This window comes from Tachyglossus aculeatus, unplaced genomic scaffold, assembly GCF_015852505.1.
Source record: "Tachyglossus aculeatus isolate mTacAcu1 unplaced genomic scaffold, mTacAcu1.pri scaffold_143_arrow_ctg1, whole genome shotgun sequence".
Lineage (NCBI taxonomy): Eukaryota > Metazoa > Chordata > Mammalia > Monotremata > Tachyglossidae > Tachyglossus > Tachyglossus aculeatus.
Genome location: NW_024044867.1, coordinates 163,433 through 185,257, shown reverse-complemented (window position 1 = coordinate 185,257; position 21,825 = coordinate 163,433). Strand labels below are relative to the sequence as shown.

Here is a 21,825-nt window from a genome sequence, read left to right as displayed (position 1 = left end):
CTTCAACAATCCCTGGCCGCTTTCCTCAGTGCAGTGCCTCAAAACCATGGTGGGCCACCGACCACCTTCCATACCTCCATACCTCCTACTCGCACGCCTTGAGGGCGGGGCGCCGCCTTCTGTTGCCCCTGGCCATGGGATAGGAAACGTCCTCTGCCCCAACCCATGGATCTGCTTTTCTGGTTCCCGTGGCAAGCCAGGGAGGTTATCAGTCCATGCGGTCAGGGGAGGGACAGCGCCAGAAGGCACGGCTTCCAGTGCAACCCCATCACTATGCGACCTGGAGGGGATGCAGGAAGAGGTGGGGTCAGGTGGGCACGGATGGCGAGGGCCAAGGGTGGTATGTCCCGAGGTGACCCTTAGGTACCGGCCATCTCAAGGTCAAAAGCTATCTCGTGACCACCTGAGCCAGCAGGCGGAACTCGGAAGTGAGGGTGGGATACCGCCCCCACGACCAAATCTGCTAGATTGACAGCCCAAGCTGGGAATACAGAAGGTGTCCCTCGCCCCCGTGCCAATCAAATTAGGTATGGAGGAGGGGGGGAGGGCAGAGATTGGATAGACTGAGGCCGGAAGGTGGAATGGCCTAGGGGCACAGGCAATAAATACCTGTCGCCTCTGACCTTCGGGGTCAGAACACCAGGACACGCAGCAGCAGGAGCAGCCGCTGCAGCAGTATCAGCAGCAGCAGGAGCAGCCCACGTGTCTCTCCCTGCCCAGAAGGCCAGATGCCCGCTCTACAACCAGAACCAACACACTGAGGCAAGGGCCGCGGGATGGGTGAGTGTCTCGTGGGTGGGACCCAGGTATCCCGCTGCTGATGGCAATTATGAGTGGTTTCCTCCCATGTAGGGAGAGCACATTGTGAGAGCTAGCCGCCCACCACGTGCGCGGGTAATGTAATGAATTCTTCCCATGTGGGAAAGTAAGTGGATTCTTCCCGAGTGGGAAGTGCACATGGGTGAGAGTTAGCCAGCTCACCCACGTGCGATTAACGGATGATTGTGTTCCTCCCGTGTAGGGAAGCTCTAATATTGCTAATTGATTATATTCCTCCCAAAAGGGAAGCTCAATCCATATCACCTAAACAAATACATAAATTCAATTCACCTCGCGGAATAAATTTCATATAAAAGTTAGGCTTTCCGTCCCCGGCCTCTCGCTCTCTCTCGCCTCGCCGATCACTGAACGAACCCGTCCCCGGACGACGGGTGACACCGTCTCGAGTTTAGTCCGAGAGGTCAGAATGACCCACCTGCCCCAGTTACGGTATGGCTGCACGAGTTCCATTGGAATAATAATTCCATCTAATATAGTATTATTTATTAAGGACTTATTATGTGCAAAGTACTGTTCTGAGCGCGGCAGAGGTTAGAAGGTAATCGGGTTGTCCAACGCGGTGCTCACAGCCTTAATACCCAATTTGCCCATGAGGGAACCGAGACACAGAGAAGTGAAGTGACGTGTCCAAAGTCACACAGCCAGTAATTGGTGGAGGCGTGATTTGAACCCATGACCTCTGACTCCAAAGCCCGCGCTCTTTACACTGTGACAAGCTGCTTCTCTAATCATTTTTCTCTTTCTATTTAGATTAATCCCTGACCCAGAGCCTTGGAAGACGGGGCTGTTATTCCACAAAACCCCTGCAAGTGAGTACTTTACAGACTTTTTATTTTCCTGGTGCTTCCTTTCCCTTTTTCTCTATCTAGTCCTCCTCATAAAAAAGGAACAACTGTAGAAGGCTTTTAATCCAAAACAACACAATCTCCCTGTTTTTAAAACGAAAATCACTCTCTCCAAGTGAAGCCAGCAAGAGCAAGCGCTTTGTTGGTGCTCATGCCAGAACAAATCTGTCGATTTGTGCCCATGATCGCAAAACCGATTTTTAGGTGGCTACAGATATCTGGTGCCTGTAGATAACCTAATGAGTGCTTTGGGCTCCAAGGGGAGGAGTGGCCGTCGGTCGAGGGTATTGTCGATGCCCACACATGCACGAACTTGCGATTGGGGGCCACAGGGGCACAGGTTAACCTTAAATAACCGTGCGGGGGCCTAAACCGGTTTTCTTTCCCCAGCGGTGCCCAAATAGATTTTTGGCTGGTAATTTGGATTTCCTGATGGGAGGATAAAGGATATCAATATTCTAGATGTCCAGCGGTAATTTGATTTTCTTGAAAATCGATGGAGATCACTCTGGAAAACGGAACAGACTCGGTTGGGTTGCCCGGCCAGCCCTGCGTCCACCACAGTGCTGAAAGGAAGGTGGATGGGCCATTCAAAAAAATCCCCAAAACACGAAAAAATTTTCGGGCCGGCAATTCCGTTTGTCCATCCTCTAAAGTAACCACCTCCCTTCACGGAACACCATGGATATTAATAGTCAGATGATGCATTGACTTTTTGATTTCCTCTTAAATAAATTAAATAAATTTAAGAGGAAATCTAAACGCCAATTACTTTTTCATTTCGGTTCCTTTTGTGGTTCTGAGGTTTCTAAGGCATGTTTTGAAGCGCTCTATTCTTTTGGGGGCCATCGTGGGTTTTTTTTCAATTTTATTTTCCTGTGGGTTTTAGGGCACTCTTCCCGGGGCCCACCTCTTGGGGTGGACAGTTGAAAATCAGCAGGGTCCCAGTTCCAGTCTCGTTGGGTCCTCACTGTCCAAACCGAAAGAAATTTCATTTAATTCCCGCCTCATGGGCATAGAATGTTGGATCGGGAAACTTTTAGTTCGGTTTATTTTTCCTTCTTTTTAAATAATCAGCTAGACCATACCCTAGATTTCCCATCCCCTGGGTCCCTTGGAGTACCCGAGATTCCTTTTCGGTCCTTTCCCACTGGGTTTTTCACACCACCCCCTGTCGAGGAAGCCCCCCTCCACATCCCACGCACTCTTCCAAGGAAGTACGGTGTTTCTTCTGCAAAGAATGAGCCGCTCACTGGCACAGTCCCCTCCAATTGTGGCCCACTACTCAGCTGCTCCCAATGAAGGGATTGCCAGGCGGTTGAGTCCCGCCCTTTCCCTACTCTATATAAGGTCCCCGGATGTTGGTCCTTCTACCGGGTGCTGCCATTTCAGTATCTTACCAGTGCCGGCCCTCCTCTTCGTATTGCCGGGTCATGGTGAATGAGGTTAGGGGGCTTATTTTGACATTTTCACTGCTCTCTGGGGGTAGGGGCTTTGGCTCTGTCGGAGTTTGTGTTGTTGATCCTGAGTCGGGTCGTGGGCAGATGCCTGTAGATGTAGTTTCTCTGTGCGGAGGGGGCCGTCTCGAGTTTAGTCCGAGAGGTCAGAATGACCCACCTGCCCCAGTTACTGTATGGCTGCACGAGTTCCATTGGAATAATAATTCCATCTAATATAGTAGTATTGATTAAGGACTTATTATGTGCAAAGCACTGTTCCGAGCGAGGCAGAGGATAAAAGGTAATCGGGTTGTCCAACGCGGGGCTCACAGCCTTAATCCCCACTTTACCGATGAGGGAACCAAGGCACAGAGAAGTGAAGTGACATGTACAAAGTCACACAGCCTGTAATTGTTGGAGGCGGGATTTGAACCCATGACCTCTGACTCCAAACCCCGCACTCTTTACACTGAGCCACGCTGCTTCTCTAATTATTTTTGTCTTTCTGTTTAGATTAACTACTGACCCAGAGCCTTGGGAGACGGGGCTGTTCCTCCACAAAACCCCTGCAAGTGAGTAGCTTACAGACTTTTTTTTTCCTGGTGCTTCCTTTCCCTTTTTCTCAATCTAGTCCTCCTCATAAAAAAGGAACAACTGTAGAAGGCTTTTAATCCAAAACCCCACAACCTCCCTATCTTTAAAACGGAAATCACTCTCCCCAAGTGAAGTCCACAACAGCAAGCGCTTTGTTAGTGCTCATGGCAGAACAAATCTGTTGATTTGTGCCCACGATCGCAAAACTGATTTTTAGGTGGCTAGAGATATCTGGTGCCCGTAGATAACCTAATGAGTGCTTTGGGCTCCAAGGGGAGGAGTGGCCATCTTTCGAGGGTTTTGTCGATGCCCACACATGCCCGAAAGTGTGATTGGGGGCCACAGGTTCACAGGTTAACCTTAAATCACCGTGTGGGGGCCTAAACCGGTTTTCGGTCGCCAGCGGTGCCCATATTGATTTTTGGCTGGTAATTTGGATTTCCTGATGGGAGGATAAAGGATATCAATATTCTAGATGTCCAGAGGTACTTTGATGTCCTTGAAAATTGATGGAGATTTTCACCCGCCGGATCTGCTTTCTAGCTCCCCTGCTCTGTGGTGGGTGAAGCTGTTGATCTGCTTCCCCCCACCCGGGTCAGCAACCTCAGGAGATCACTGGACTACTGACGTATCCCAAAGGAGGGAGTTCATTGGTGGACACTTAGATTCAGGCGCGGAAGAAGGAAGCTAACGGGCCCAGTGAGTTTGGTCATGAAAACTATGGCTTTACTATGAAAACCTACGTAAAGGCTAAGGCTTTGATGCATGTGTCTATGGAAAAGCTATGGCTTTACTGCATAAACCTACAAGAGCTGTGCATCCATTTACAAAACATGCTCATACCTCAAACGAAAGGTATTACATCCTTTAGGGACCCAGTGTCTCACCCCATCACGGGGCGGTTTGAGCTCATGCCTCAAACTCAATCTCAGATAGACAGGTCCTCGAACCCCTTTTCCTCCCTAGAACTTGTCGGGTTCTTTACAGAGCCTCGGGCCGGGAGTCCCAGGCTAAGCCAAAAACACTCTGGACTGTCCTAGCCTCCCCTCCGGGTTGCAAAGAGCAAGAGTTAGTTAGCCCAGGTGCACATTGTTTTGATGGGCGTGGGCGTGGAAGTGGCAGCTGGGCGTTCATATTCCCCGACCAACCAGGCGAGCAATCCAATATGACCGCCATGTTTGGGAAAGATTATCTGCCTGTAACGCGTAACATCGAGCTTCTTCCACATGGACCCTATTCTACATAGAAACATGTTTTTTTCGACGTGGCAGACGGGGAATATAGAGGGGAATTTGGGTGAGATGTTTCGGCCCTGTTAAGTTTAACCTTGAGCCATATCCGCAAGGTGTGGCCTCTAACTACAAGTCTTTGTTACCCATACATAAACAACTCAGAGCATGTAACAATTCCCTGATAACAGAGGAGAAGGAGGGCCTTACCAAAATGGGGTCGGTTTGGCTAGCTCTGGTTGGGAGACTCCAAATGCATCCCGACCGGTCAGCTCCAGTGTTGCTCTAGGCAGAGCGCGTTCAGGTGGATCTTCGTGGAGAAGCAGCGGGGAAAAAAGCTATAGAGAAAGCTGGAGAACAACAGAGCACGACACTATTTAAGCCATGTCTTGAGCGAGGAAAGACAAAATATGCCAGGACCAATGGGGGAGGCAACAGTGGGGAAACACGAGGAAAGGAATGCCCACATAACTTCCAGTCTCTCGGAGTCTATTCGGTCCTACCCGAGTCCTGTAGACGTATGGGACCAGGTCTCCCGTACCTTGGCCGTCTGGTTTTGGAGGGCAAATCCAGTGTGAGCTGCGCGGACGATATGCACAACGAGCTTGGCCAAGTCCTACTCGTATAGTTTCTTGTGTGAAGCCGGAGCCTACATTCCTAATCTGACATCCTTCATTCATTCATTCATTCAATTCGTATTCACTGCGTGCTTACTGTCAACAGAGCACTGTCCTAAGCACTTGGAGAGTACAATATAGCAACAAATAGCGACAATCCTTCCATAACGGGCTCAGAATCTAGAAGGGGGGAGATAGACAACGAAACAAAACAAAACAAATGGACAGGCATCAATAGCATCAATATAAATAAATAGAATTATAGATGTATACACATGATCAATAAAATCAGTAGAATTATAAATATGAACATCTATACACAAGTGCTGTGGGGTGGGGAGGGGTGGTAGAGTAGAGGGAGGAAGTAGAGGCGATGGGGAAGGGATGAGGAGCAGAGGAAAAGGGGGCCTCAGTCTTGGAAGTTCTCCCGGAGGATTTGAGCTCGTGGGGGTCGCATACCTATGGGGATGAAGAGAAGGAGCCCCATGTTCTACAGGGACTAGGTCCAACCCGATCTGGTCCTATCCACCACAGTGCTTAGTACAGTGCCTGGTACATAGGAAGTGACTAAAAAATACCGCAGTTATCATTATTAGACTGGGTGCCCCATGTGGGACAGGGAATGTATTTTGACCTGATGATCTTGTATCTAGCCCAGTGTTTAGAACAGTACTTGGCACATAGTCAGCGCTTTACAAATGCCATCATTATAATTTTTCAGACCCCCAATCACCTTCCTAAAAATGAAGCGGGAGCCGAGCCAATTTTTGAGTCCTACTCTCCCTAGCTCTCGGTAAAGTGCTCTGCTCCCAGTAGGCACTCAATAAATCCCATCGATTGGCCAAAGAAGCAGATTCCCCCGTGTCACCTGGAGGTCCTGATGGCAGTCATCCAGCAATTCAGGACTGAGGGCTAGACCGACCTTAGTTACTTATATTATAAACGTATCTTATTCATAGTAATGTAAATACTATATACTCTAGATTGTGAGCTCTTTGTGGACAGGGAATGTGTCCACCAACTCTGTGGTATTGTAGCCTTTCAAACACTCAGCAAGGTACTCTGCACGCAGTAAGCTCTCAAGAAATCTGATGGATCTACAGATTAGTTCTCCAATTCAGACACTAAATTTAGCTAATTGTTACGAATAAAGGCAGAGCTTAATCTCTACCCATCGGGACGTATCCCCCTTTCTTCTATCCCAAGCTTTGGCACTGGTCCACCCGTGGCCCAGTGAGGCCCTTGACGGCCCTACAGCCAATGTCTTACCTGGACAGGCATGAGGGGCATCCCATTTCCTCAATTCTATGGTATTCTTCTGCGGTTTCCAACAGCAGCGTACATCAAATAGGACAAAGTGAAATAGAATAGGACACTTCACGCACCGAGGTTCCAGGGAAAGGAGGACATCCACTCCCAAGGATGCCAAGCGATTTACTGCATGTGGACCTGAACCAACCTATCGTGGAGTGTTGGGAATGACCACTGTCTGCATAGCCACCATTGCTGCTCCACTGCGATGGGAACAGGACCGATTGCATCTCCCAGGACACAGCCGTGGCTTGATCCAGGCACTGGACTAAAGTGTAGGAGCGGTAGAAGAGTAAACTATCACACCAAGTACTGAGAACGGGATCTGCACATTTCTCAACTCCCACGTGCAGAGGTAGAATAAGAATCATGGCCTGAGGTTATTCTTAGTGCTCGCAGGCTGGGAGAGAATCGGAAGCCTGTGAGAATGAGGGCCAGAGTTAAGTGTGAGGACCGAAATGCCACAAACCGGTGCAGACAATAAACCACCTCCTGGGTCAGAGACCGCCACGAAGATGCCGAGATCTCCCTGCGGACGGGCTACAAACCGGCAGGACCATCAACCACCGCCCGGGTCAACGACCTGCCCTCTTCCCATCTGCTTCCCCTCCTACACACTCCACCGCGGGGTTCTCCCAAGGAGCTACCCCAAGTGCGGGTGGCAACCCTGGAGATTCTGGCAGCTGTGGCCAGCAGCTGAGTGACAGAGGAGGAAGCCTGCCTCTAGCAGGAGCTGATCCGCTGCCTCCTCCCTGTCCTTTTACACTTGAAGGACAAGCACTCGACAGTGGGCAGTGAGTCTCCCCGACCCTGCACAGTCCCCTTCATCTTGGTCCCTGGTCCTGGCCTCTTCTCCCCTCTCAAACTCAGCCTCGGATTCTCTGTTTCATAAGATCCAGATACATATTCTTCTGGCTGGCCCGGAGCATCGACTGGAGGTACACCCAAGTAGTTGGATGGACACTAAGCGGAGGGGAGAGGGAGAGCACGGCCTATGGTAGCATCTGGGAGGCCTTGGTGAGTACGACTGGGATGGGTGGGGGGCTGGAGGGGCGTCCTTGAGTCTAAGGGGGAATTGTGGGCCCGGATGTCTCCTTGGGGGCACATCGATAGGATATCGGGGGTAATTAGCCTGTGCAGAGCACTGTGCCCAGCGCTTGGGAGAGTTCAGTTGAACAGCTAGTGGACACGGTCCCGATCTGCAATGACCTTCCAGGCCAGAGGGGTTGATTTGGGAAAGGAACCAGGAGGAGTTTAAGAGCCCAGTGCCCTGGGGTGGAACTAGGTTTTGGGGACTTGGGGGTGGGCATTTACAAGCCTGTTGGGGATGGGCAGGGGTCTCTCACTCTCCTTCTCTTCCTGCTCAGATGGAGAGCTTTGAGGACAACCATCCCATTTTCTTGTCCCAAGCTCTGGCTTATACCAACTGCCCACAACCAGATGTGAAATTTACGGCCGTGCTCGTCTTCGGTGAGTGGAGCGTGGAAGGCACTGGGGATAGAAAAGAAAACAAGCAAAAAACCAACAAAAAAGCGTCATGTTCTGGCCCAGCCCCTTTTCTTTGCTGGATCCCAGAGGAGGCCCCGCTTGGTTCCTCCTCCATGCCTCTGGGGACTGGATATGGAAGCCGAGCGGCGATAGTCCTTCTGGGAAACGGGTGAATGGATAGGCAAACAAATTAGAAAACAAAAATACAAACCGGCGGGACCATCAACCACCGCCCGGGACAGGAACCTGCCCCGTTCCCATCTCCTGCCCTTCCTACACACTCTAACGGGGGTTTCTTCTTAGGACAGACCCCAAATACAGGCTGCTCCCGTGGAGCTGCTGGGAACCGTGGCTGGTGGCTGGTCGATGGAGAAGGAAGCCTGCCAACTGCAACGTTGATGTTCCACTGCCTCCTTTCTGTCCTATTCCACGTAATGGACCGGCACCCTACAGGGAGCAAAATGCGTCTTCCCCACCTTCTGCAGTCCCTGCCTATTTTGGGCGACTGGTCCTCCCCTCCCTCTGCCTCTGACACCTCCCCTCCCCTTACAACCCCCATTCTTGTTCTCCATTTCCAGAAGGCCTTCTGGAAGGCCTACATATCTTCTTCAGTATACACCATCAACATCAGTCTGGATAATCTGGGGCTCTTCGATGAAGACTTGAAATTCCTTTCCCAGGGTGAGTCCCAATCGTAGTCTGTCTGTCTTTCTTTCTTTCTGTCTGTCTGTCTGTCTGTCTGTCTGTCTGTCTGTGTCTCTCTCTCTCTCTAGCTTTGCTTTGTGCTTCCCCGTCCGTCTTACTTTGCTTCCTTCCTATCCTTCTGAACTTTCGCGGCCACCGACCCGGCTGTGCCATAACCCAGAGGGGGCCGCTGCCCCTGAGTTCGTGGCATCGGCTGCCCTTCCCAATAATGTCACCCCCGCAACGAGCCACAGGGCGTCCCCCTTACCCGAGCGCAGCTTTCCTTCTGCCGGCGCTGCCTTCGCTCCCTACACTCCCACGGCAGGCGTCTCTCCCCCGGTTGTCCCTGCCCTGGGGTCCCAAGCCCCCGCCCTGGTGTCAGAAGCTCCCCACCCATCTCTTGCCCCTCTCACACACTCTACCAGGGATCTCTCCTCAGGAGAGTGCCCAAGTGGGGGCGGCTGCTTCCACGACTCCCATAGAGCTTGGGGAATCTGCAGCGCTTCCCCAGCCCGTCACCTCAGCGGCGACCCGCGGCTCTCCCACACCCTCCCCCAGGCACTGCGTCTCCCCATCTGCCAGCGCTGCCCTTGCCCCGGAGATCTCAGTACCCCTGTTGTCTCTGCCCTAGGGTTCCCAGCCCTCGCCAGGTTGCCAGCAGCCCCCTCCCCATCTCCTGCCCCTCCTACACACTGCACCGGGGATTTCTCCTCAGGAGAGACCCCAGGTGCGGGTGGCAGCCCTGGAGCTGCTGACAGCAGTAGCCAGCGGCTGTGTGATGGAGAGGAAAGCCGGCCTCTGTCAGAAGCTGATCTGCTGCCTCCTTCCCGTCCTCTTCCACCTGAAGGACGAGCACTCAACAGTGGTCAAAGTGAGTCTCCCCCACCCTCCACAGTGCCCATCCTCTCTGGGCCCCTGGTCCTGGGATCTGCCGCCCTCTGACACCCACCCCTCGGGCTCTCCGTTTCCAGAAAGCCAGATATACATTCTTCTAGTTGGCCCAGAAAATCGGCTGGAGACACTCCAAAGTAGTCGGGTGGATGTTGAGCTGGGAAGAGAGGGAGAGCACAGCCTACGGTACCATCTGTGAGGCCTTGGTGAGTACGTCAGAGATGGGTGGGGTGTGGGAGGGGGCGTCCTTGAGTCTGGGATAAGAATTGTGGGTGCAGATCCCTCCTGGGGGCCACATGGGTGGGATATCTTGGGTAATTACTGTTTGCAGAGCACTGTACCAAATGCCTCAGAGAATACAGTTGAGCAGTTGGTGGACACGTTCCCGGACTGCAATGACCTTACAGTCTAGAGGGGGTGATTTGCGAAAGGTACCAGGAGGAGGTAAAGAGCCCGGTGCCCTTTGGTGGAACTAGGAGTTGGAGAGTTGGGGTGCATACGCACGGAGTTTGGGGGTGGGCTGGCGTCTCTCACTCGCCTTCTCTTCCTCCCCAGATGGAGAGCTTTGAGTATAGCCATCCCATTTTCTCGTCCCAAGCTCTAGCATATACCAACTGCCCCCAGCCAGATGTGAAATTTGTGGCCATTGTCTTCCTTGGTGAGTGGAGAGAAGGGGGAGCTCGGGAAAGAAAAAAGAAGCAAGAAAAAAACTGCAAAATATGCTCATGATCAGGCCCGGCCCCTTTTCATAGACGGATCCCAAAGGAGTAATCTCTTGGCTCCTCCTCCCTGCCTCCGTTGGATGGACATGGAAACCGAGCGTCTGTAGTCCTTCTGGGAAGCGATTGGACGGATGGATGGGCAAACAAACGAGAAAATAATGGCTCTTTTCCTTTCCCCTCAGTACACACCATGACCGTCATTCTAGAAAGCTCGCTGCTCTCCGTTGAGGACTTGGGAATCCTTTTCCAGAGAGAGTCTCAAACATAGACACCCTCTCTCTCTCTCTCTCTCTCTCTCTCTCTCTCTCTCTCTCTCTCTCTCTCTCTGCCCTACATCTCACGTGCTCTTTACCACCACTTTTTCAGAAATTCAAACTCTAGAAAACGACTGCTCGACCAGGATTCGCAGATTCATGAGATCCTACAAGAGGAGACTGGCAGAGAACGATGGCCAGTTCTTCTTCTGAGGGCTCCCATCCCGTGGGAGAAGAAGAAGCCTAAGAGGGCGAGGTGGCAACAGGACTCTCCTGGGGCTCCAGGTCTGAGGCAATGGGGGCTGCCTTGGGACGTGCCATAGGTTCAGGTCTCTGAAGAATTGAGAGGATTCCGGCCCCAGACAGCCATGTGAGAGAAGCAGGTTCAGGGGGCCCGGCCCTCTCCGTGAACCCCCATTCTTGCTCTGTCTGCCAGCGAGAGGAAGAAGACCAGGCGGGGGGTGGACTCTGACCCCAGGATTTGGGGATGGGGGGAACTGGACTGCGCCGGTGTCAAAACCCTACCTCATTTCCAGGTTGGGCCGCCTTTCCTTCAGCCAGCGGGGTCGGTAGGGAGTGGGGACGCTGACAGTGGAGCGCCATTCGAGTCTGGGGGTGGGCCGGGGAGGGGGAGACCCGCCTACCAGGGTAGAGCTTGGATAGTTTTAAATGCTGGGCTTGGGCACACTTCTGGTGAGGCATGGGTGCCCCAGGAGAGGTTTGGTATGGCATTCATCCATTCAATCGTATTTACTGAGCGCTTACCGTGTGCAGAGCACTGTGATAAGTGCTTGGGAATGACACTTGGATTGGGGCCAGAACTGGGTTCCAGCCTGTCCATTTGATGCCATCGGAGGAGGAGGAGGAGGGCCAGGATCAGGTGGACGAGGACGGCTAATAACTGGTGGAGGAGGAGGGCCAGGACCAGGCAGAGAAGGCTGAGGCAGAGCCAGAGGAGGAGGACCAGAGCAGGCGGAAGGGGTGTGCCAGGACCGTGGGAGGAGGGGGGCAAGGAACAGACAGAGGAGGACTAGGGCCAGGACAAGGGGGAGGAGGAGGGCCAGGGGTAGGCAGATGACGAGGGTCAGGACCAGGTGGAGAAGGAGGACTAGGACCAGGGATTGGATTAAGGCCAGGATTGGGTGCAGGACGAAGACCAGGACCAGGTGGAGGATGAGGGCCGGGGCCAGGAGGAGGAGGGAGGTGATAGTCAGGCACAGCAGGAGGACCAAGACCAGGGCGAGGAGGTGGTCCAGTACCAGGAGGAGTAGGTGGGCCAAGACCAGAGAGAGGTGGAGGATTACGACTAGATGGAGGAGCAGGGCCATAACCAGGTAGAGTAAAAGGGACAGGACCAGATGGAGGAGGGGGGCCAGGGCCCGACAAAGGAGGAGGAAGGCCAGGACCAGGAGGAGAATGAGAGCACAGGATCAGGGAGAGACGAGGGTCTGGACTAGGCAGAAGGGGAGGATCATGACCCGTTGGAGGAGGAACAGTCAGAGGTGATAGAAAGTACCATGGGACGGAGGTGGACTAGGACCAGGAGGAGGAATAGGGCCAAACCCAGACAGAGTAGTAGGAAATCGAGGGGCAGTAGTTCATCCAGAAAGCGAGTGGATGGATGAATGGACAAACAAAGGAAAATTAATGGTTTGTTGCCTTCCCCATCAGTATACACCATCACCATCAATCTAGAAGCAGAGCAGGAAAGAGTGGGAGGGTCCCTTCTTTTGACTGGTACCTACGGGAGGCCCCTCTTAGTGCTCCTCCTCCAGAGTAATCCCTCCGGGAAGAGGATAGATGGATGGATAATGAAAATAGAAAATAACGGCATGGTTCCTGTTCCCTCGCCATTACCATCGGTCTGGAAAATCTGTGGTTCTCCGAGCAAGACTTGGAATTCCTTTCAAAGCATGAAACCCAACCGTAGACTCTCTGTCTACTCTCTCTCTCTCTCTCTCTCTCTCTCTCTCTCTCTCTCTCTCTCTCTCCCTCCCTCCCTCTCCCTCTCTCTCTCCCTCTCTCTGTCTCTCTCTCTCTGTCTCTCTCAGTCTCTCTCTCTCACCCCCCCCTTCTCGGTTTTATGCATCCTTCTCCATCTTCCTTTCCTCCCTTACTCTCCTCTCTGAATGCTTGCCCGCTGGACCTCTAGCCGCTGTTTCCCCCTAGACTGTCAGCTCGTTAAGGGCAAGGAAACGAGTCTGCTCATTCTGATGGATTTTGCTCTCCTCAGCTCTTAGTACAGTGTGCTACACATAGTAACACCATCGATTGACTGATTGATTCGACAAATACTATCGATTGATTGATTTCTCTGACTTTCTTTCTCCTCTTTCCCTTCTCTCAGGCTCTTTCTCTGAGCCCCTTACCGTCTCCGCTGCACTGGGAGGGGAAGTTGGAGGGTGAGGCAGGGGGAAGGCAGGACTCCTCCCAGGTACCGGGGGTGTGGTAGAAGAGGAGGGCTGCTGACAGGGTAGCGCTGCATCGGGTCTCACGTGGTTTTTGCCACCCACTTTTCAGAAACTGAAATTCTAAAGAACGACCCCTCGACCACGATCTGCACATTTCTCAGCTCCCACGTGAGAAGTCTGGAAGAGAATGATGGCCTGGGCTTGTTGCTAGTGCTCTCAGGCTGAGAGAGAATAGGAAGCCGGTGAGGACGAGGGCCGGAGCCAGACCATAGGGAAAAGAAGCCACAAAACGGCACGGACCATCAACCACCCCGTGGGACAAAGACCTGTCTCAGGAGGCCGACATCTCTACAGCGAGGGGCCAAAGTGGTGCAGACGATCAACTGTTTTAAGTAAGATCCCTTTCATCCTGGACCTATTCCTTTCCAGTTCTCTACTCCTCCTCGCCCTAACTGAAACATGGCTGTCTCTGGACGACACGGTCTCTTCTGCTGCTCTCTGCAGTGCAGGCCTCTTCTTCTCCCACTCCCGCAGACTCACCGGAAAAGGAGGAGGTGTCGGTTTCCTTCTCGCCCCCCAATGTCGCTTTCGCACTATCCGTCCTCCCCCTTCCCTTTCCTTCCCTTCCTTTGAAGCCCACATTATTCGCCTCTACCACCCCCTCCAGATTCTTGAAGCCGTCATCTACCGCCCTCCCGGCCCCACTTCCAACTTCTTTAACGACTTTGACCCCTTCCTCACCTTCCTGCTCTCCTTCTCCATGCCCACTCTGATCCTCGGAGACTTCAATATCCACATGGATATCCCTAACGACTCCTCTGCCGCCCGCCTTCTATCTCTCCTTGACGCTGCCAACCTCTTCCTCCACCCCACCTCACCCACTCACCAACTTGGTCATACCCTCGACCTCATCATCTCCTACCGCTGCACTGTGTCCACCCTCACCAACTCTGAAATCCCTCTCTCTGATCATAATCTTCTCACCTGCCTCCTCACTCACACTCCTTTCCGCTGTAAATCCGTACTACTCCCTCACAGAGATCTCCGCTTTCTGGACCCCACCCATCTTTCGGAGCACCTCACACCCCACCTCGCCGCCCTCTCCTCTCTACCCAGTCTTGATGATCAGATTACTGCTCTCAACTCTACCCTTTCTACTCAGCTAGACTCACTCGCTCCCCTTTCCCTTCGCCCCTCTCGCACCACTAACTCACAGCCCTGGATCACTGCCACTGTCCGCCTCCTTCACTCTTATGCTCAAGCTGCCGAACGCTGCTGGCGAAATTCTAAACACCATGCCAACCTCGTTCACTTCAAGTTTATCCTTTCCTGCCTTAACTCAGCCCTCTCTTCTGCCAGACAAAACTATTTCTCCTCCCTTATTGACACCCATGCCCATCACTCCCGCCAGCTCTTCCGTACATTCAGCTCCCTTCTCAGGCCCCCGGTTCCTCCCCCTCCTCCTTCCCTCACCCCCAACGATCTGGCCTCCTACTTCATTAACAAAATTAAATCCATCAGGTCCGACCTCCCCAAAGTCTCTTCCCCCCCCTTCTCCAACCCCCCGGCTCTCAACACTCTCTGCTACTCTCCCATCCTTCCCAGCAGTATCCTCAGAGGAGCTCTCCTCCCTCCTCTCAAGTGCTACTTCGGCCACCTGTGCTTCTGACCCCATTCCCTCTCATCTCATGAAATCTCTCGCTCCATCCCTTCTCCCCTCCTTAACTTCCATCCTCAACCGCTCACTCTCTACTGGTTCCTTCCCCTCTGCCTTCAAACATGCCCATGTCTCTCCCATCCTAAAAAAAACCTCTCTTGACCCCACCTCACCTTCTAGTTATCGCCCCATATCCCTCCTACCATTCCTTTCCAAACTCCTTGAACGAGTTGTCTACACGCGCTGCCTAGAATTCCTCAACAACAACTCTCTCCTCGACCCCCTTCAGTCTGGCTTCTGTCCCCTTCATTCCACGGAAACTGCCCTCTCAAAGTTCACTAAAGCTTGCCAAATCCAACGGCTCATACTCTGTCCTAATCCTCCTCGACCTCTCAGCTGCCTTTGATACTGTGGACCACCCCCTTCTCCTCAACACGCTATCTGACCTGGGCTTCACAGACTCCATCCTCTCCTGGTTCTCCTCTTATCTCTCCGGTCGTTCTTTCTCAGTCTCTTTTGCAGGCTCCTCCTCCCCATCGCATCCTCTTACTGTGGGAGTTCCCCAAGGTTCAGTGCTTGGTCTCCTTCTGTTCTCAATCTACACGCACTCCCTTGGTGACCTCATTTGCTCCCACGGCTTCAGCTATCATCTCTACGCTGATGACACCCAGATCTACATCTCTGCCCCTGCTCTCTCCCCCTCTCTCCAGGCTCGCATCTCCTCCTGCCTTCAGGACATCTCCATCTGGATGTCTGCCCGCCACCTAAAGCTCAACATGTCGAAGACTGAACTCCTTGTCTTCCCTCCCAAACCCTGCCCTCTCCCTGACTTTCCCATCTCTGTTGACGGCACTACCATCCTTCCCGTATCACAAGCCCGCAACCTTGGTGTCATCCTCGACTCTGCTCTCTCATTCACCCCTCACATCCAAGCCGTCACCAAAACCTGCCATTCTCTGCTCCGCAACATTGCCAAAATCCGCCCTTTCCTCTCCATCCCAACCGCTACCCTGCTCATTCAAGCTCTCATCCTATCCCGTCTGGACTACTGCATCAGCCTTCTCTCTGATCTCCCATCCTCGTGTCTCTCTCCACTTCAATCCGTACTTCATGCTGCTGCCCGGATTATCTTTGTCCAGAAACGCTCGGGGCATATTACTCCCCTCCTCAAAACTCTCCAGTGGCTACCAATCAATCTGTGCATCAGGCAGAAACTCCTCACCCTGGGCTTCAAGGCTCTCCATCACCTCGCCCCCTCCTACCTCACCTCCCTTCTCTCCTTCTACAGCCCAGCCCTTACCCTCCGCTCCTCCGCCGCTAATCTCCTCACCGTACCCCTTTCTCGCCTGTCCCACCATCGACCCCCGGCCCACGTCATCCCCCGGGCCTGGAATGCCCTCCCTCTGCCCACCCGCCAAGCTAGCTCTCTTCCTCCCTTCAAGGCCCTGCTGTGAGCTCACCTCCTCCAGGAGGCCTTCCCAGACTGAGCCCCTTCCTTCCTCTCCCCCTCGTCCCCCCTCCATCCCCCCCCATCTTACCTCCTTCCCTTCGCTACAGCACCTGTATATATGTATATATGTTTGTACATATTTACTTATTTATTTTACTTGTACATATCTATTCTATTTATTTTATTTTGATAGTATGTTTCTTTTTGTTCTCTGTCACTCCGTTTTAGACTGTGAGCCCACTGTTGGGTAGGGACTGTCTCTGTATGCTGCCGATTTGTACTTCCCAAACGCTTAGTACAGTGCTCTGCACATAGTAAGCGCTCAATAATTTCGATTGATGATGATGATGATCCTCGACTCCGCTCTCTCGTTCACCCCTCACATCCAAGCCGTCACCAAAACCTGCCGGTCTCAGCTCTGCAACATTGCCAAGATCCGCCCTTTCCTCTCCATCCAAACCACTACCCTGCTCGTTCAAGCTCTCATGCTATCCCGTCTGGACTACTGTATCAGCCTCCTTTCCGTTCTCCCATCGTCATGTCTCTCCCCACTTCAATCCATACTTCACGTTGCTGCCCAGATTGTCTTTGTCCAGAAACGCTCTGGGCATGTTACTCCCCTCCTCAAAAATCTCCAGTGGCTACCAATCAATCTGCGCATCAGGCAGAAACTCCTCACCCTCGGCTTCAAGGCTGTCCATCACCTCGCCCCCTCCTACCTCACCTCCTTCCTCTCCTTCTACAGCCCAGCCCGCACCCTCTGCTCCTCTGCCACTAATCTCCTCACCGTGCCTCGTTCTTGCCTGTCCCACCGTCGACCCCCGGCCCACGTCATCCCCCTGGCCTGGAATGCCCTCCCTCCCAACATCTGCCAAGCTAGCTCTCTTCCTCCCTTCAAGGCCCTACTGAGAGCTCACCTCTTCCAGGTGGACTTCCCAGACTGAGCCCCCTCCTTCCTCCTTCCTCCCCCTCGTCCCCCTCTCCACCCCCCGTCTTACTTCCCTCCCTTCCCCACAGCACCTGTATATATGTATATATGTTTGTACATATTTATTACCCCATTTATTTATTTATTTTACTTGTACATATCTATTCTATTTATTTTATTTTGTTAATATGTTTGGTTTTGTTCTCTGTCTCCACCTTCTAGACTGTGAGCCCACTGTTGGGTAGGGACCGTCTCTATATGTTGCCAACTTGTACTTCCTAAGCGCTTAGTACAGTGCTCTGCACACAGTAAGCACTCAATAAATACGATTGATTGATTGACTGATTGATTGATTGACTGTGGAACAGATCACGAGCTGTTACTGTGTAAACTCAGGCGAAAACTTAGAAAGATCAATTATGACTATGAGTTGCCCAAATATAAACTGATGAACATTCCACCTGTATTTAAGGATCATGTAAAAAATATATTTTAGGTGCGTAATCTCAGACAAAGAACCAGAGGAAATTTGGACGGAGTTTAAAAATGTCATCAAGGAAGAAAGTGACACAGTATTGCCAAAGGTCAGGAAGAAGAAAAACCCAAAATGGATGTCAAACATAACTCTGGAAGTAGCCAAAAAAAGGAAGGAAGCAAACATCAGAGGATAAAAGAACCTGGTTCACGAACTGAGCTGAGAATTTCAGCGCTCTTACAGGAAGGACAAACAGGAACATTACAACAGCATATGTAAAGAAATGGGCATCAGTAACAAATGTGGGCAGACAAAATCACTGTTTCAGAAGATTAAGGAAATTAAGGGAACATTTCGTCCTTGGATTGGCTTTGTCAAAAGCAAAGATGGACTGACAATAAATGATACCAAGTGGAATCAAACAGAGATGGAAAGAATACACACGGAAACGATACCAGAAAGACTGCAATATAGAATAAGTATCTGAGGAATCTCCTTTAGGATGAAAGCCACTCATCATGGAAAGTGAAGTTAGGTTAGCTTTACGCTGCCTTTCCAAAAACAAGGCACCTGGCTTTGATAGGCTTCTTATCGAGGTGTTTCAGACAGCTGAAGAGGAAATGGTTAAAGTCCTTACCGAATTATGTCAACAGGTGTGGCTAACCATTCAATGGCCATCTGATTGGAAGAGATCAGTTAATGTTCCAATACCGAAGAAAGGACATACAACTAAATGCAACATTTATCATACACTTTCCTTGATCTCACATGCCAGCAAGGTACTGCTAAAAGTTATACAGCATCGAATGGAGGCCTACATGGAACGCAAATGGCCCAATGTTCAAGCAGGATTCTGGAAAGGACAAGGGACGTGAAATATTATTGCTGATGTTTGTTAGATAATTAAAAGGACAAGAGAATAGCAAAAGGAAGTCAGCCGGTGCTTTATTGATTATATTAAGGCCTTTGACTGTGTGGATCACAAGAAACCCGGGAGCACATTGAGGAAAATGGGCATACTGAACCATTTAATTGCATTAATACAGAACCTGGATGACAAACAGGTGGCTACAATAAGAACAGAGTATGGAGAAACAGATTGGTTTCCCATTAGTAAGGTTGTAAGACAAGGATGTATCTTATCAGAGACACAGCATGGCTCAGTGGAAAGAGCACAGGACTTGGGAGTCAGAGGAGTCAGAATCCTGGCTCTGCCACTTAGCTGTGTGACTTTGGGCAAGTCACTTAACTTCTCTGAGCATCAGTTCCCTCATCTGTAAAATGGGGATTAAGAATGTGAGCCCTACATTGTACAACTTGATTATTCTGTATCCCGCTAGCGCTTAGAACAGTGTTCAGCACATAGTAAGCACTTAAAAATACCATCGTTATTATTATTATTCTTATTCTTATTCTTATTCTTATTCTTATTATTGCCTTATCTGTTCATCCTTTACACCCAATACCTAATGAGAGAAGCCGGATTAAATGAAGACAAACAGGGAGTAAAGATTGGAGGAAGGAATATATACAACCTTCATTATGCTGATGATACAACCCTACTAGGAGAAAGTGAAGAAGATTTGAAGGGCTGATTATTAAAAGTAAGGACATGAGCAAAAAGATGGAATTATATTCGAATGTCAAGGAAACAAAGATCATGACAACTGGAAGTTTTAACACTTTGTAGTGGACAGAGAGAAGTTTGAAATCGTTGACAGTTTTTTCTCTCATGGGATCGATCATCAATAATAAAGAAACTAGTAGCCAAGAAATATGCCGAAGATTAATATTAGGAAGACTTGCTATGAAGAACCCGGAAAAAGTCATGAAATGTGCTGACGTAACAACTGCCACAAAAATACAAATTGTCAACTCTATGCTGTTTCCAGTAGCACTGTATTGATCTGAAAGCTGGACAGTGAAAAAATAGTATAGAAAGAACATCAATTCTTTTGAAATGTGCTGTTTAACAAGGCTTTTGGGAATACCAATGTACCACCTGAAAAACAAGTAAATGGATTTGGGAGCAAATTAAACCAAAGTGGTCTTTGGAAGGCCACATGACTCGACATAGCATGTTTTGGATTCATAATCAGGGGGACTAATTCTCTGGAGAAGACACTAATACTAGGAAAAGTCCAGTGAAAGCATGGAATAGGCAGACCAGCAGCTAGATGGATAGAGACCAAAATAACAATAATGGAAGAACCATGAGAAAGGTTCCAGATTATGGCAGAGGACAAGACACTCTGGAGAAAGTATGTCCATGGAGTCGCTATGAATCAGAAATGACTTGATGGCACTTAATAATAAAATGGCAAGAAGGAGATCATTGGTGACCTTTGAGAGGGACGTTTTTGGAGATTGGAGAGGATGGAAGCCCATCTGGAGGAGAGTAAAGAGATTTGGAGGAGAGGAACTTGGGACAGCCGGCATAGTCAACTCACACAAGGAGTCTGGAGAGGAGAGGTAGGAGTGGGATGGAGCAGAAGTGGAGGGAGCCATTTAGTCAAGGGAGGGATTTTTTAGGGAAGGGGAGAGTTGGGCATGGTTGAAAACAGTGGGGAAGAAGCCATTGGAGAGCAAATAGTTGAAGATTGCTGTTAGGGAGGGAAGAAGGCAGGGGACAGGTGTTTTGATGAGGTGCCAAGGAATAGGGTCAGATGTAGAGGTGGAGGTGGTAGGTTTGGAAAGATGGCAGGGGATCTCCTGTAGGGAGAGTGCTGGGGACGATGGGAAAATCGAAGAAGGGGCAGGAGGGGAGAGGGACCAGGGAGGTGCAGGGGAGAATTTAGGGAAATCATGCCTGGTAGTGTCAATTTTCTCAGTAGAGTAGGTGGTTGGGTCATTTGGAACAAGGGAATGGGATGGTGGAAGGATAGGGGGTTTGAGGAGGGGATTAAACATCTGGAACAATTCTGTCCCCACAGCTCTCTGTCCCTGCAGCTCTGTCCCCCAGGCTCTCGATCCCTCATCTCTCGCATCTCTGGCCCCAGCAGTTTGTTCCCCAGCACTCTGCCACCCAGCTCCCTCTCTCAAGCTCTCTGAACCTCAGCTCTCTGCCTCTCTAGCTCTCAGGTTTCTGCTGTCTGCCCCTCAGGTTTCTGCCCCAGCCCCCCCGCCCCCCCCCGGCTTTCTGTTCTCCACCCTTTAGCTCTCAACTCTGTATCCTCCAGCACAAAGACCTCCCGCAACACCCCCAGCTCTCTGTCTCCTCAGGTCTGTCCTCCCAGCTCTTTGTCCCCCCATCTCCCCATCCCCCCAGTTCCCCTTCCCCTCAGCTCCCCTTCTCCTCAGCTCTCTGACCCTCACCTCTTTGTCCCTCAGCTCCTTGTCCCTTAGCTTATTGCACTGTACCCCTCAGCTCTCGGTCCTCTGACTCTAAGCTCTCAGACCTCTGGCCTCAGCTCTCAGATTGCTGACCTTCAGCTCTAAGGCCGCTGACCCTCCACTCCCAGGCCACTGCACTTCAACTCTCAGGCCTCAGTCCCTCAGCTCTCTGTCCCCCCCAGTTCTCTGTCCCCCAGGTCTCTGTCCCGCTGCCTCTCTGCCTCTCTGTCCCTCTGCTCTCTTGGCCTCAGGTTGCTCTCTGCCCCTCAGCTTTCTACCCTATGCCCCTAAGCACTCTGCCCTCTGCCCCTCAGCTCTTTGCTCGTTGCCCTTCTGCTCTCTATTGTTCTTCTCTCTGCCTGTTGGTTCTCTGCTCTTTCTCTTCCTTGGCCCATTGCTTCAGTCCCTCGGCTACCTACCCACCGGCTCTCCACTCCCTGGGCCCGGCACCCCTTGTCCCTGACCCGCAGGTCCCTGCACCCCAACTCTGTAACCCATAGCTCTGGCCCCCATCTCTGCCCCTCTCTCTCTGCCCATAAGCTTCCTGCTCTCTGCTCCTCTGCTTTCTGCCCTCTATTCCTCAAATCTCTGGCCCTCAGCTCTCTTCTTTCGGCCCTTCAGCAATTAGCCCCCTGCTTCTCAGCTCTCTGCCCCTCA

General features: G+C 51.4%; 1 pseudogene; it reads left to right on the top strand.

Annotated features, from left to right (window-relative positions):
• LOC119923081 overlaps positions 1–11,127 on the top strand; it is a 142,670-nt pseudogene extending 131,543 nt beyond the window's left edge.
• The last annotated feature ends 10,698 nt before the right edge of the window (positions 11,128–21,825 follow it).